This window comes from Somniosus microcephalus, chromosome 1 (assembly GCF_052327205.1).
Source record: "Somniosus microcephalus isolate GS21.2 chromosome 1, FLI_Smic_1.0, whole genome shotgun sequence".
Classification (NCBI taxonomy): Eukaryota; Metazoa; Chordata; class Chondrichthyes; order Squaliformes; family Somniosidae; genus Somniosus; species Somniosus microcephalus.
The window spans coordinates 339398732-339413448 of record NC_140987.1 but is presented as its reverse complement, the minus strand read 5'-3'; the positions used below and the strand labels follow the sequence as shown (position 1 = coordinate 339413448).

Genomic DNA, 14717 nt, shown 5'->3' with positions numbered 1-14717 from the left:
TGACTGAGCAGCAGTGCCAGAGGCGGCTCCGACTTTCGCGAGAGGTTGTGACTGACATCTGCGCAATGCTGCAGCAAGACCTGGAGCTCAGAGCACCAGGTCCACACTCCTTACCAGTGGCCACCAAAGTCACCACCGCACTCAACTTTTATGCCTCAGGCTCCTTCCAGGGATCAGCAGCAGACATCAGCGGCATCTCCCAGGCGGCCGCACACACTTGCATCAAACAAGTAACCGATGCCCTCTTTGCCCTCGCGCACAATCACATCCATTTCGCCAGGGATCGCGCAAGTGTGAGGGCACGAGCGCTTGGATTAGCTCAGCTGGCAGACTTTCCAAGGGTGCAGGGCATCATTGACTGCACACATGTGGCCCTTAGGGCACCCCACCGCAATCCAGGAGTTTTTGTCAACCGCAAGGGCTTCCACTCCCTTCACATTCAGCTGGTGTGTAACCACAAGAAGGTGATTTTGCATGTTTGTGCCAGGTATCCTGGCAGCTGCCATGACTCCTTCATACTGCGCCAGTCTACTGTGCCTCCACTATTCAGTCCTCCAAACGAACTTCAAGGATGGCTCCTTGGAGACAAGGGATATCCCCTGCGCTCTTGGCTAATGACGCCGTTGACGAGACCAGCCAGCGAAGCTGAGGAGCGCTACAACTTAAGCCACATTACCACCAGATGCATTATCGAGCAAACCATCGGATTGCTGAAGATGCGCTTCAGATGCCTCGATAGATCAGGTGGAGCCCTACAGTACTCATCAGCCAGGTTCTCCAAAATCGTCGTGGTATGCTGTGTGCTACACAACATGGCACAGCGTCGTGGCTTGCCGTTTCCGCAGGACCAAGAGGCTCCTCATAGAGCCGCCTCGGATGAGGATGATGCTGAGGATGATGCTGAGGAGGAGGAGGAGGAGGAGGAGGATGGAAACGAGCATTCTGCAGAGGCCCGCCAACCAGCGGCACCAGTGCGCGAGAACATTGCTGGGCGGAATGCAAAGAACGCACTCATCCTGGGCAGATTTGCGTAGCCTGGTACATCAAACACTGCAGCCTCACTGCTTCTTAACTGACCATGGACAGTGGCCCATGCCTGCACATTCCTACCTATTTGACCAGCTTGCTGACATCTGCAAGTTATCCTAAGGCCTCTATGTGGTATCCCCATTCGCCAAATGACAGACGCCATAACTGCAGCAGTTGCCACCAGATTTTTTATGTACAGGAAAATGATGGCATTAAAACTATTTACAAGACTTTTCACCCAAGTGACTACCCTTGTGATTAGTGGTGCTTTATTTTTCTCTTACGCGTGCTCCTACGTAGTGGTACCCCTATGGCTTCAGCAGATGTGGAGGCCCCTTGCTCATTTTCCTGCTGCGCCTGTCTTGACACCTTTGGCGGGCGTCTTCTGGGGTGGCAAGCCTGTGAGGGCTCGCCAGCAGTCTGCTGCTCCTGCGGCTATGCAGGGCTTGAGACTCCTATCTCACAGGGGTGTGGACTCCGGCAGGGCTCTGACCGAGGGCTCTGAAGTGGCATGGAAGTGTGAGCGCGTGGAGAGGAGCCCCCACTTCCTTGAGGTGTGCCAACAACCTCCCTCTCATGGGTCAGCTCCCCCTCAGCGCCTGCAAGTGGCTGGAGAGCACCTTGCTGCACATCAGGGGGGCCATGGGAACCCGTATCTGCAATGGCAGTCCTGCTCAGAAGGACGTCCATGAAGGTCTGGTTTCGGTGCTCAATAGATGCCCATCGCTCCTCAAGAGATGCCATTCTATTCAGAGCACTCACCATGTTTTCGATACCCTGGCAACTAAGCTCCTCCATGGCCGCAGCCCTCCTCTCCTCGGCTGCAGCCCTCCTCTCCTTGGCCACAGCCCTCCTCTCCTCGGCTGCAGCCCTCCTCTCCTCGGCAGTAGCCAGCCTCACCACGGAGGTTGCCAACCTTTCCGTGGTGATGCTTTCATGCGCCAATGACTCCAATAAGGCTCTGCTCATGCTCACCATGGACTCTTCCATTCGCTCCACACTCGCAGCGACCCTGGAGACAAAACCTGCCAGAGACTCCTGCATCTGTGCATGGAGTTCCATCACCTCCTCTCTTGCGGATGGACCCAGAGGAATAGGGTCGACATGCAGCTGAGCTGAGCTGGCAGAGGCCTGCGCCCTCCGACGAGGACGCTCCACTGCTGTCCCTGTCTCCACACTCTGCTGATGCTCACTTGTGAGCTGTGATACACCAGGTGACAACACTACTCTATGTCCCGAAGGTCCCACCGAGGTGTGAGTGTCTGCGCTGGTGCTGGGTGCGCTTGCTTCTGCTGACGCTGCGCCCTCAGAGGCTGGAGCTTCCTCTGAGGAGTCTGGCTGCAAAGCCTCTTCCTCCTCGGCAGTGGCGACGGGGGCTCCGAATGGTCCTGTGGGGGAGTAAAGGAAAGAGTTAGAGATGTGATGCCAAGGCTACTTGCACATTGGATTTGGCAGATGCTCATAAGTCCAAATGATGTGGCTTCAGAATCATATCAGCAACTCATGCTATGTCAATGAGAGAGATGGGGAACTATTCTGTCACCAGCTTGCGGGCTTGCTCCTGCCTCTCCTGCCCCAGCATCCACAGGCATGTCAGCCCCAGCAATCTCGATCGCAGCTTCCTTCCAGGGGCTCAGGTGGGCGAATGAGGCTGGTCCTCCTCCAGTCCTCGCACGCTCTCGTCTATTGTGCGCTCTCTTTTCCTGCAATGAGGGAGACAAGTGGAGTTTGAGTGAGCGTGTAGGAGTGAGTGTAGAGATTGCATAGCATAGATACTTAGAAAGAGACAAAGATGTTGTGAGGCTGCAAGACCAAGGGCCCTCCCTGTGTGTTGTCAGTTGTGTTCCAAGCATCAGAGTGAGAGGCAGTGTGAGGGCTGCATGGTGGAATAGTTACGTGAATGTGAGCATAGAGAGATAGGGAATGGGTAAGGGTGCATGGATGTGACTGTGAAGTGGGATGTGGAGGAAGAGATTGCTGAAGCTGAGTGCTGTTGGGGAAAGGCAATGGGGATCAGGTTGAGGGTGATGAAAACTTCATACTTACTTTCCCTGTGCGGTGAAGGTCATGGAAGCGCTTCCTGCACTGCATCCAGGTCCGACGGGTGACTCCCAGAGAGTTGACCTCTGCAGCCACCTCCATCCAGGCAGCCCTGGACTCTTTGGGAGGCCTCTTCCTCCCTGAGCGAGGGTAGAGGACCTCCCTGTGGGCCCTTACCCGATCCACCAATGTCTGCAGTGACGTCTCATCGAATTTGGCGGCAGCTCGGCCTCTGCCGCTGGCAGCAGCTGGTGCAGGCTCCTCTGCCATTCTGTAAGACTGGTTGAGAAGCCTGCAGAGGTTGAGAAGCTTGCTCGACACTTTAAAAGCACCACGAATGATGACATCATACTGTGGGGCTTTCTGACTGGAAATGGACAATTAGCAAGGGTGCCCACACGTTGGAACTTAATTGGGCACTTGAGGGAAAATTGCATGCAGCTGGCTGAGCCATTTTTTTTCGGGTCGGAACCCGACATTCGGGGAACCCGAAAATTTCCCGCACGATCGGGAAATTCGGGGCCATAATCACTATCTTGCAGTTAGCAGTACACTGCTGCATAAGGGAGGTCACTGAGGCTCTTTATACACAGAGAGACAGTTTCATTTCATTCCCTCTTGACAGAGACAAGCAGGCGGAACAAGCGCGAGGTTTGCACGGATTGCAAGCTTTCCCGTGATGCAGTGTGCCATTGACTGCACACACATTGCCTTGCGTGGGCCTCATGTGAACTCGGCAATTTTCATGAACCAAAAGAGATTCCAATCCCTCAATATGCTGCTGGTGTGCGGCCACAGGCAGTGCAGCATGCAGGTGAATGCCCATTATCCTGGCAGTAGTCACGATCCCTTCATTCTGCAGCAGTCCTCTGGGCCACCTGTAGTTGACCCACCATGGCAAGTCAAAGGCAGCCTAATGGGTGACGAGAGTTATCCACTCATGAAATGGCTCATGACTCTGGTTGGAACCCACACATATGTGCACAGCAGGCCTACAATGAGAGCATCGGCATCCTCAAGCAACGGTTCTGCTGCCTGGACCGCTCTGGAGGAGTCCTGTAATACTCAGCTGAGCGGGTATCAAGTTTTGTGGTAATATGCTGCACAACTTGGCCATTATGAGGGAACAGCCCTTACCACCACCTATCGGGCAAGAAGCTGAGCAGCAGGAATAGGAAGTGGAGGAACACGGAGAGGAAGGGATGACAGCCCCTTTCTTCCCGGGCTCTACGTGATCAAATAATTCAAGACTGATACCAGCAACCTCAACCGCACCCCACATTCACCAACAGTCCCACGCTCCTTAACTTTCCTGTATCACTGACCATCACATCGTCCTCTTTCTGACTGCACAAAAATAAAACCCACCAGGAAATGCACATTCCAATCCATATTTATCAATTCAATAATGACATAATGCATACAAAAATAAACTAATCAACCTTGTGGATTCCCTTAGTGCCTTTGTCTCTCCTAGTGCTCCTATGAGGTGCTTCCCCAGTAGCTGCAGTATAAGTGGTGGAAGGTTGCTGACCTTCAATTGAGGAGACTGCAGATGGCTTTGAAGGGCGACATCAAGCAGCTGGTGCAGTGACATTGGTGGGAGCAGGAATGCTGTCATCCTGAGAGAGGACAGCAGGTTTGTGCTCTGTGGAGCCACTGCCACTCCCCCGGGGCAGTGCCTCTGCAATCCCACCGATCTGTTGGTGAACACATTAATGTACTGATGCCCTGGAACAGCCCCTGTATCCAGATCCATGATGGTAGCAGTGTGAGATTGCAAGGCAGCAGTCTGAGCTTCCACTGCAGCACTCAGACCTTTGATGGAAGCTGCTTGTGCTGCAATGGAAGCTGTGACATCAGCCATCAGATGCTACATCATGGTGGGTTCCACAGGTCTGCTGATGGAGGTGACCACTTGTTCCATGTTCGAAAGGATGGGCTCCAAGCTCTGTGCAAAGCCCTGTGCCAAGTTGGTGCTGGATTTCTGGCAGGCTTTCCAGTGTACCAAGCATTTGGTTATGTAACCCATCAGCCTTCATCTGCAGCAGAACTAGTGTGTGACCTCGCCCTCCAATGAGCTGGCACCTGTGCTATCCTTTCCCCCGAGCTCGCTCCTGCGAACTTGTGCCTGGTGTCTCACCACGTGCAGATCCCTCCTTTATTCTAGCCTCTAAAATACATGCAGTATCAGTGTCTGAGCTGGTGCCTCCAAGTGTAAGATTGAGTGACGGTGTCTCTTCATCTTCACTGTCCTCTTCCTCTTCCTTCACTGGCTGGGAAGGCTCCAGTTCATGGGTGCCTGAAATGAAAAAGGGACAATGATTGGGTTGTGATGAGGTGAGAGGAAAAAGTATGAAGTGCATGCTTACACAATCTGCAGTTTGTGAGTCATAAGGGATTGTGGGATTAGGGAGAAGTAGAATGAGACAACAACAACTTGTATTTATATAGCGTCTTTAACAGAATCACACAGAATCACAGAAACCCCACAGTGCAGATAGAGGCCATTCGGCCCATCGAGCCTGCACCGACACATATCCCACCCGATCCCCGTAACCCCTACACCAACACATATCCCACTCTATCCCCGTAACCCCACGTATTTAATCCCCCTAACACTAAGGGTCAATTTATCATAGCCAGTCAACCTAACCCGCACATCTTTGGACTGTGGGAGGAAACCGGAGCACCCGGAGAAAACGTAGTAAAACTCCCAAGAGCAGCCTGATCTTTATTCTCTGCATAGGAGTATTTTAAGACAAAAAATTTGACACTGATCCACATAAGGATAAATTAGGGCAGGTGACCAAAAGCTTGGTCAAAGAGGTAGGTTTTAAGGAGCGTCTTAAAGGAGAAAAAAGAAGTAGCGAGGTGGACAGGTTTAGGCAGGGAATTCCAGAGCTTAGGGCCTAGGCAACAGAAGGCACGGCCACCCAAGGTTGAGCGATTATAATCAGTGATCCTCAAGAGGGCAGAATTAGAGGAGTGCAGATATCTCGGGGGGGGGGGGTTGTGGGGCTGAAGGAGATTACAGAGATAGGAAGAAGGATTAGGTATGCAGATACCCTCAACATAGATCGCTCTAGCCCTGCCAGTGGCCATGGCCTCGATGTTCCCTGTACTTATGATGGCCAGCACTGTCTCCTCCATGGGGGTTAAAACATGCAGGCGCAATTGTCCTCCTCCCGTTCTTTCCTGCTGCCTTCTGTTATGCACCACCTTCTCCTGCAAGAAAGAGGGAAGTGAGTCAGTGCGTGTCCTGCAATATGTTTGGGAGGTGTGACTGTCATGGTAGAGTAGCTGCCAGTGTGTGCGAGCTGTGCATTGTGGGTGCGATGCTTGCAACAGTGTTAAGTGTGTGAGGGTGAGGTAAAGCATATGGAATTGAAGGGTTGAGTACTGATTGATAGAGATTGTTGTTAGATGGGTGACGGGGATGTAGAGAATTGAGCAGTGGATGAGGCTAGTGGTGCAGTTGGTAGAATATGCCATTTGACAAAGAGCTCATTCACCTTGATAACTTGTCTCAGATCGTTAAACTTCTTCCTGCACTTCATCTATGTTCTTGGAGCAACACTCCTGGCATTGACCTCCGCTGCTACTTCATCCCACTGCCTCCTGAGCATATGTCAATAGGCTCTCCTGTCCCCCTCTAGATACAGGACATCGCTCCTTCTTTCCATGTCTTGCGCCAAGACCTCCAGTGCAGTGTCTGAAAATCTTGGTCAAGATCTCTCACATGTTCAGACATTGTTCAAAGTATCAGAGCACAGATTCACTTTTCAAAGAACTCCCACCACTTCTTGCAGCCACAATACACCTCCCCTGTAAGAGGTGCAGGCTGCCTTTAAGTAGCGCTAGCCACTCATGATATCGGGCCTCCTGCTGACGCGTGCAGCCAATGAGCAGCGTGGGTGCAGCCAATGAACAGTGCGGGTAGTGCTGTCTGCATGCAGAAATTGTGCAAAGCAATGAACAGGTGTGGGTTAATCATACACCATTGGTAACATCACTCAGAGAGACCCCAGGATGGCTGCTATGGGAAAATGTCACAATGATGTAACCTCTTCTGAGGGTGGGGCTGAGGTACAATATTGGGGCAGAGCAGCCAGATCTTTATTCTCTGATAAACACCATTAATTGCACCATTTCAATTATATCCACTGTTTAGGTTTTGGTTTGGCTTTCATTGCCTACCCAGAGGCTCTTGATCAGTTGCCGTGGGCACCTTTATGGTCCATTTTATTTTTCTTCATGTTGGTCACTCTGGGACTCGACACTCTGTTTGCAAATATAGGTAAGAGCGTCATTATTTAATTTAACCTACCTCTTTCCACTTTTATAAAAGGAAGTTATATAAAGTATTCGGTTTACAATATAAGGTGAGAAATTACTGCTGGTGATGTAAATGGAGGAATGTTCAATGTGTTTGTGTATCAATTCTCTGCTCACTGTCTAATGGAGCATCAACCTGTTTGTTTTAAATGGGTTAACACCTGCAGTAAAGTAACATTCAGAGGAAGTCACCCCAATATTTGGAAGAGCTGTTTGTTTTTTTAACTGCTAACTTACTGCAGGAATTAATTGCATTATTCCAATTTTAAAGTTATTTAGCTAAACAAATTTTTTTTACAAATTGCAGGACAGAAGGAGGCCATTCAGCCCATCACAGCTGTTCCACGGCTAGCTCTTTAACTGCTATTATCTGCTCTAATCACATTTTCTTACCCTTCCCATGTATCTTTTCATACTCTTCCTTTTCAGATATTTATCCAATTCCCTTTTAAATGATGTAAAGTCTCTGCCTCAACAGCCACTTGTGATAAGGCAATTCACAATCTAACATAGAGAACATAGAGAAGGGCCGCGAAAGTGAAACCTTTAGCGCTGGCCGTGAAGGCCAGTTTGGAAGAAAAAATGGCGGCCGCCTCCTTTCCGCCCCTTCCAGCACAGAATGTGTCGGCTGCCGTTGCCTGCATTCGCTTCCCATGTTTAAATGATCCAGATCGTGACGTCAATCGGAGTGCAACATCTGAATTGAGGCACGATCTGTGATTTTGGACATCGCCACTCTTAATAACATCCTCTCCAAACCATGCACAGAAGAACGTGTGTACACCGGTACAATGGAGCCACTGCCAGCACTCTTTAAAGGGACACACACAACTTTCAGGTAAGTTTAAATTTTTGCTTTTGGACTGGTTTCTTTACGTTTTATTGGAGTAGTGGCTTGGTGTAATACATTAAAAAATTGTTAAAGTGTGCAGTGAGCGCAGGGAGTGCTGCTGGTCATTTGCAAGGCTTTGGCTCTTAAAGGAAGGCCACTGAGAACATCACTTGCTCCCAGTCCTGGGGGCTCAAGTTGCAGTCCCGCTTTGGGCAGGAGCATGACATGGAGATGGAGCAGAGGCAGCAAAGGGGAAAAGCTGTTCGCAGAGGGAGGAGGAAGAGGAAGAAGCAGAAGAGGAGGAAGCGGAAGGAAGGAGGTGACCCAAACCGCCCCTTTCTGGCCAGGATATCCAGGATCGAATCATCTGCCTGCGGTACCAGTGACCACAACCCCGATTCCCCTTTCAACATTTGTCCCACACCTTACCTTCCCTCTGTTACTGACCATCACAGCGTCCTCTTGGCCACAATGCTGAAATAAAAGCAAACTTTCCAATCATACTTTATCCATATATGCATCGAATATTACATAAAAAAATCACCTAATCTCCCATATGCATTCCCTAAGTGACTGTCTTGCATGTGCCTTTGCCTATCTTACTGATGTCACACTGTGCTACCCCAGTGGCTGCAGCACGGCTGGTGGAAGGCTGCTGACTTTCAGTGGGGGACACGGCAGATGGCCTTGCAGGACGACCTCGAGGAATTGGTGGCTGGGAGTGTGAAATCGAGTGACGGTGTTTCCTCTACTTCTTCACTCTCCTCTCCCTCTTCTTGGTCAACCACTTGCTGGGCAGGCTGGATTTCTTGGGTGTCTGAAATGAGGGATGCACAAGGGTAGGGTTGTGGTGAGGGGAGTGGGGGAAAACAAGTGCTGCATGCTTACACCATGTACAACTTGTACATCAGAAGAGATTGTGGGATGAGGAGGAAGTGGGATGTGAGAAGTAGGATAACGTATGAGGATACCGGCATCTTGTATTCTTTCAGCCCCGCCACTGGCCAAGGATTCAGCCATGCCACTGCATAGAATGGCCAGCACCATCTTCTCTAAAAGGGTGAGGTGAAGCTAGGAATGTGAGGTGTGCCTTGTGTTTGGTAGAGATTGTTGGTAGGTGAGTGACTTGGGGGGTCATAGAGTCATAGAGTTATACAGCACAGAAAGAGGCCCTTCGGCCCATCGTGTCTGCGCCGTCCATCAAGCCCTGTCTAATCTAATCCCATTTTCCAGCATTTGGTCCATAGCCTTGTATGCAATGGCATTTCAAGTGCTCATCCAAATGCTTCTTGAATGTTGTGAGGGTTCCTGCCTCTACCACCCTTTCAGGCAGTGAGTTCCAGACTCCAACCACCCTCTGGGTGAAAAAGTTCCTCCTCAAATCCCCTCTAAACCTCCTGCCCCTTACCTTGAATCTATGCCCCCTTGTTATTGACCCCCCTACTAAGGGGAAAAGTTCCTCTTTATCTACCCTATCTATGCCCCTCATCATTTTGTACACCTCAATCAGGTCCCCCCTCAGCCTTCTTCGCTCCAAGGAAAACAACCCCAGCCTGTTTAGTCTTTCTTCATAGCTGAGGCGCTCCATCCCAGGTAACATCCTGGTGAATCTTCTCTGCACCCTCTCCAAAGCAATCACATCCTTCCTATAGTGAGGCGACCAGAACTGCACACAGTACTCCAGCTGTGGCCTTACCAGTGTTTTGTACAGCTCCATCATAACCTCCCTGCTCTTATATTCTATGCCTCGGCTAATGAAGGCAAGTATCCCATATGCCTTTTTAACCACCTTATCTACCTGATCCGCTGCCTTCAGGGATCTACGTACATGTACACCAAGGTCCCTCTGACCCTCTGTGCTTCCTAGGGCCCTACCACTCATTGTGTATTACCTTGCCTTATTTGTCCGTCCAAAATGCATCACCTCGCACTTTTCAGGGTTAAATTCCATTTGCCACTTTTCCGCCCATCTGACCAACCCATTTATATCGTCCTGTAGCCTGAGGCTTTCCTCCTCGCAATTTACCACCCCACCAATTTTCGTGTCATCTAGGGAGCTGGTTCGTGCACTGAGCAGTGCGTGAGGTTAGTAGCGCAGTTGGTAGGAGACGGCTTTTGAAGATGCATTCACTGACCTTGACCACTCGTCTGAGGTCATGAAACTTCTTTGGGCACTGGAGCCAGGTCCTGGGGGTTGGGGGGTGCGACACTGCTAGCAGTGACCGCCTGGGCGATCTGGCCCCACTTCCTTCTTTCTGGAGGGCCTCCTGTTCCCCTGTGGGTACGTCACCCACAAGATGTTTCCACTTTTGGGGAGACCAAAACTAGGGGCCATAAACAAAAGATAGTCACCAATAAATCCTATAGGGAATTCAGGAGAAAAGTCTTTACGCAAAGAGAGGTAAGAAAGTGGAACTCACTACCACAAGGAGCAGTTGAGGCGAACAGCATAGATGCATTTAAGGGGAAGCTACATAAGCATGAGAGAGAATACAGTAGATTAGAATAGAAGGATAGGATTAGATGAAGAGGGGTGGGAGGAGACTTTTGTGGAGCATAAACGCTGGTGGGCCAAATGGCCTGTTTCTGTGCTGTAAATTCTATGTATGGAAAACTTTCTTCGAACTTCCCTTTTAGTTATTTTCATTATGATCCTGAGTCAATGTTCCCTTGTTATCAATTCAACAACTAGTGGAAACAATCTTTCACTATTTTCCTTTCATAATTTTTTAAAACCTCCATTAGATCCCCTTAAACTTCTCTGTTCCAGTCAAAAAGCCCCAATTTTTCAAGCCTTTCTTCATAACTCTAACCTGTAATTCTCGGTCTCATTCTGGTGAATCTTCTCTATAACTTGTCCATGGCGCCAATACCTTCTCCGCAGTGGAGCTGCCAGAACTACACACAATATTCCAATTACTCTAACCAATGTCCCATACAAATTCAACATCAGTTCTTGCTTATATGTACCCCAGTCTATAAAACCCAGAATCATTCTCGTGGCCTTTTCAAACCTGCACTCCCACCTTTAAAGATCTCTGTATCTGCTCCCCTAAATCTCTCTATTCTTTCTAATTGTTCAGGTTATACCCTTTCCCTGTTCTTTTCCCAAGATGTACCACCTCACATTTCTCTGCTTGTGCTCAGGTACTGCTGCACTGGGTGTCTGAGGATAATAATTATACAATTTGAGGTACATCCCAAAAAGTTCACCACACATCTGAGTAACAGGAAAGGGAAGGGGCAAAATGCATGTTTTTGATACTTTAAGCCTTTGTCCTATATTCAACTTCTGATGTAAAGGTAATGGAAAGACACTTTGGAGAGTTACTATACATTAGCTGCATAATAAAAGAACCTACGAAATAGGAGCAGGAGTAGGTCATTTGGCCCTTTGAGCCTGCTCTGCCATTCAATAAGATCATGACTGATCTTCCACCTCAACTCCACCTTCCTACACTATCCTCATATCTCTTGATTCCCTTAGTATTCAAAAATCTATTGATCTCTGTCTTGAATATACTCAACTACTGAGCATCCACATCCCTCTGGGGTAGAGAATTCTAAAGATTCACAACCCATTGAGTGAAGAAATTTCACCTCATCTCAGTCCTAAATGGCCGGCCCCCTTAGGCTGAGACTGTGACCCTGAGCTCTAGACTCCCCAACCAGGGGAAACATCTTCCCAGCATCTACCCTGTCAAGCCCCTTATGAATTTGATATGTTTCAATGAGATCACCTCTCATTCTTCTATACTCTAGGGAATATAGGCCTAGTCTACTCAATCTCTCCTGATAGGACAATTCCCCCCATCCCAGGAATCAGTGTAATGAACCATTGTTGCACTCCCTCTATGGCAAGTATATCCTTCCTTAGGTAAGGAGACCAAAATTGTACACAATACTCCAGGTGTGGTCTCACCAAGGCCCTATATAACTGCAATAAGACTTCTTATTCGCCAATCCTTTTGTAATAAAGGCTAACATACTATTTACTTTCATAATTCCTTGCTGTACTTGCAGGATAACTGTGATTTGTATACAATAATTAAAGGCCTAGAAATTGGGTTTTGGTCTTGCCAGGGCTGTAGCGCCAGAAAGTTTGCGCCAGCGGTAATGCGGCAGCGCGCGACGAAAATTCGGGTGCGCCGGGCCCAGACGGCGGCGGGCGCTAAAACCCTCCTTTAGCGCCTCAAAACGGGCGTGAACTTGGGTTTCCCGGCGCTAATCCCCCGCTGCGGCACCCGATGCGGTGCGGCAGGCGGGGGAACTGCAGGCCTCCTCCTCCTGTTAAGGAGGAGCTGCCTGCAGCCGACAACTGTCCGGCGGATTGACCCGACATCTGAGCCCGGCACCTCGGGGAAGTGCCGGGCTCGCATCAGACACTGATCAGGGCCGCGGGGGGGGAATGCAGGAGTCCGGGAAGGGAGGTGCGGGCAGGCGGCCGCCGGGAACGCGGCCGGCCGCCGCTCCACCTTTATGCGCCGGCGCACACTGGGGGAAGACTCTGTTGCCAGAGTCTTAGTTGCGCCTGCCACGGGCGAGGCGGGCGCAACTGAATTTCGGCTTGGGGCCGGGTTACCACGGCAACCGGGACGCTGCGCATACCGATGACGTCATCGGTGCCGGCGCAGCGCTACCGGTGCAACGCCGATTTAGGGCCCCAGGGAATTTCTCAACTGGCCATAACTCCGGCGCTAGGCCCGCTAGCGCCTCAAATGCGGCGCTAAGCCTACCGAATTTCTAGGCCAAAGTTTTTAATGGGGCTAAAAATAAACTTACCTTTCTTTAAAGTATTTTAAAATGATAAATAAGTATTGAAGAATTTTTTCTTTCACTGATATCCAGGCGCAGCTGCTACCGACTTACCCTGACTGTGTCAACCTCGAAAAAAACAGAAGTTCCAGGTGTACGCGCTGCCTCTCCGGTGCAGGCATTTGACCTGCGAACCCCTTTCTTCAGAGAATGGAAGTTCCAGTTTCCAGCGCATGCGCAGTGCAAGCGTGAAACTGGCACTCTCGTTGGCCCTATGGGTGAGTACACAGCGTGTAGACACCCGTAGGGAATGGAATTTCGGGGCCATTATGCTTCTCTATTTTTCCTACCAAAGTGGATAACTTCACATTTCCCCACATTATATGCTATCTACCATGCTCTTGCCCACTCACGTAACCTACCTATATCTCTTTGCAGCCTCTTTGCGTCCTCCTCACAACTTACTTTCGCACCTCGCTTTGTATCATCAGCAAACTTGGATACAGTACACTCGATCCCTCATCTAAGTCATTAATATAGATTGTAAATAGCTGAGGCCCAAGCACTGATCCTTGCGGTATCCCACTAGTTACAGCCTGTGGTAAACCACTTTTATCGTTCACTATCGTTACACTATGGTTATCACTGTTATATCGTTACAACAGTGTAAACAGTGATAACCATAGTGTATCACTACACGAGGTCGCCTCTTGTCACGCTGTTATACCTGGGCTGACCACTGCTGACTCCGCCCATGGCTCCACCTACCTGCCCAGGTATAAAGGTGGTCGACTGGCTGGTATTCCTCCTTGTTGGATCCGATCACCCACGAGGGTGGGCTCTGTTATTTAGCCAATAAAAACCTATAGTTACTTTCTTAACTCGTCGCTTTTCATTGGATGAATTGATAGGTATATCAATTTTATTGGCTAAATAACCATGCTCTTGCCCACTCACGTAACCTATCTATATCTCTTTGCAGCCTCTTTGCGTCCTCCTCACAACTTACTTTCGCACCTCGCTTTGTATCATCAGCAAACTTGGATACATTACACTCGATCCCTCATCTAAGTCATTAATATAGATTGTAAATAGCTGAGGCCCAAGCACTGATCCTTGCGGTATCCCACTAGTTACAGCCTGTGGTAAACCACTTTTATCGTTCACTATCGTTACACCAGGGCGAAGTCGGATGCATCGCTCTCCACTTGGAAAGGGATAGACTCATCCACCGCGTGCATTGTGGCCTTAGCAATGTCTCCCTTAATGAGGGAGAAGGCTGCGCACGCTTCTGCCATCAGGTGGTCGACTGGCTGGTATTCCTCCTTGTTGGATCCGATCACCCACGAGGGTGCGCTCTGTTATTTAGCCAATAAAAACCTATAGTTACTTTCTTAACTCGTCGCTTTTCATTGGATGAATTGATAGGTATAGCACAGCCTGCTAACCCAAAATTGACCCGTTTATTCCTACTCTCTGGGCTCAATTTTAATAGCCCTGAGGAGGTGGCTTTGGAGGCGGGTCTGCAGCGAAAATCAGAAAAAATGGCTTCAGACACCCAAACTGCCTCCATCCCGCCCTCACCCGATTTTCGAAGTGTCTGTTCAGCCGCTCCCAAACTGACCCAACTGGAGCCGGTGGGACAGGTAGTTAAGGCAGTTAGCAGCCTGTTAACTGCCTTGCTAATCCTATTTTGATGGTGGTTTCCCATTTTTGTGCTTCT

The 14717-nt window shown here is 49.6% G+C and overlaps 1 pseudogene; it reads left to right on the top strand.

The window, feature by feature from the left end:
* LOC147124931 (sodium- and chloride-dependent neutral and basic amino acid transporter B(0+)-like) overlaps nucleotides 1–12267 on the top strand; it is a 59499-nt pseudogene extending 47232 nt beyond the window's left edge.
* The last annotated feature ends 2450 nt before the right edge of the window (nucleotides 12268–14717 follow it).